Raw genomic sequence first — 2,394 nt, forward strand, 5'->3', positions numbered from 1 at the left:
ACTCAACAAACTGTTCAAAAATGGGTCACACATGCAGCAATAAACAATAGCTAATATTACAAATTATACAGCATTAGTGATNTTCTAAACCGTTTTAATCTTTTCTAGGTTCAGTTCCTGTGTCAAGAAAAAAAATGCAATAAAGGTATAATTTTTTCCAATGTAATTTATTATATGTATACTTATCATTTAGACTCCTGCTGCTCATAAAAAGAGGTAAATAACTCAAGTTGCATGACTTTACATTTATAGCATTTTTTCACATTAAATTGTATCAAGGCCACAGTCTATGGTGGAAAGGTATATTGCATAAAAATTAAGTTGATTTAGTAATTAGATTTATCTTTGTAAGCTTCACCGTTGAAAAGAAACCACCACCTCTCCCACTTCGAGTTTCGCAAAATCATAGTTCAAAATTTACCCGACCATCATCACCTTTAATTTCAAATCATTGGGGTGTGGATTCATGTCCCTTACCAACTACACACAGCTCATGTTTTGAAGTAAATGTTGTTGTTACAATTATACTTAACTTTGTCAAATATTACAGATACATACACCTCCACCACATAAAAAATTTACATTTTCTCCAGTTATGTCAAAAAAGAGCTTAGCTCAGTCAATGGGACAACCTGCACATACATCAGTTTATTCATCCCCATCACAGTGCTCACCAACATTGATACATATGCACAAAGATCCAAATATTGGCTCACAATTTCATGCATCTGAATGCCCAAATGTATCTTACAGAGAACAATCTCAAAATGTATCAGGCGTTAGAACTTCACCCCATAAATGGACACAACCACTGTTGGTAAAGCACAAAAGTTTACAGTCTCATACCCATAAAACTGGTAGATGTGCCCCTGAAATCACTCAGTCCGTAAAGCATGAAAGTTTATATTTCTTTCGTGCTCATCAAAATGCATTTTGTGAAGTCACTCTATTGTCTCCTCCAAGTTCAAGAAAACATGATGGAGAAACTGATTCTGACTCAGTACCTATATCAAATCCTACATCAATGGATTTATCTAGAAATTCTTTGACCCATGAATGGTACTACCACAAAATCAGTAACACTATTGCATAAGGGATCCTAATGGAAAGGGAGAAAAAGATATATATTGCTATTTCATATCATGTAGACAATATGTATTACTATCTTTTTTAGAATTGAACTTTTATTATTGGATCTAATGCTACTGGGGAGTATTACTTGTCTGTATATTTTGAGAAAAAAATAAGTCATATAAGGTTATTATATACATAATTACTGCTGTTAATGACTATCGGCCTCCGGAAACCTCAAATGAGGAGAGAGGAGGTTTGGAATTTCGCAAGGGCCACTCCCCGAGATCCTGCCTGTAACCACAGCCGAGGGGTTGGTAACAACCCCAGGAGTACATGGGTAAGACCAACCGCATCAACGGTAGGAGCACAGCTGGTCATGACATGTCAGTGCTGCCGAATGGTCCAGCACCAACAGCATGATGCCATGGCTGTGAGGGAAGCATCTGAGCATGCTGCACCGGCAGGTGTCCCATAGCATGTCAGAGCCACCGACTGGTCCATCGCTAACAGTGAGAGCCACGAATGTGCAGGTGGGCATACGGATATGCCCATCACAACCAACAGTGGGATGTCAACGCCGCCGAATGGTCCGGCGCCAACAGCGGGCATGCCATGGGTAACCAATGGTCATGCCCCCTGCCACGGGCTGGGAACCCACTAAAAGAGCAGCTCAATTGGAGAGCCGGCTTAGGGTTTGTGCCCCACATTGTAAGAAGGGGCCATTCAGAGGAACCCCCCCTCCCAGGGGGCCCGAATAGAGACTCGGGATGGTTACAGGCAGACTACACAAATATGGGGGAGTGAGTGATGGGAACCAACACCGCCAGAGATGCCGCAGGCATCTCACTCCCCAAACACTTGTGGGAATATGAAATAAAATAGGTAAAAATGCATTGAATGCAAGGTCTTAACAATAAAACATAACATAAACATAAGTAGGAATAATAAGAGCAAAAGGCCCAACATAACACAAACTCAAACAGGAAAGTCACTGGGAAGCCATTAGAGTCTGGGCCACCCCCACCAGGGTACTCCTTGGAGTCAGAATATACCGAGTGAATGCCGATGACTTCCACCGACCCAGAACCTGGATAAGAGAGTCTTCGAGGCCACAAGCAGCCGCGGTAGTGGCTGCCCCAATACGAAAGCTGTGGCCATTAAAACGACTAACATCCATCCCTGATGCAGCTAATGCACCACGAATAGCAGCAACCAGACACCTACGGGACAGAGGAGACCCATCCCGAAACACAAACAGGGACCAGGCTCAGGGCCTCTTACCGCCAGGTAGGCCAACAGGGACTTCACTGGACAGATTAG

The sequence above is a fragment of the Amphimedon queenslandica genome, unplaced genomic scaffold (genome assembly GCF_000090795.2).
Source record: "Amphimedon queenslandica unplaced genomic scaffold, v1.1 AMPQUscaffold_12472, whole genome shotgun sequence".
Classification (NCBI taxonomy): Eukaryota; Metazoa; Porifera; class Demospongiae; order Haplosclerida; family Niphatidae; genus Amphimedon; species Amphimedon queenslandica.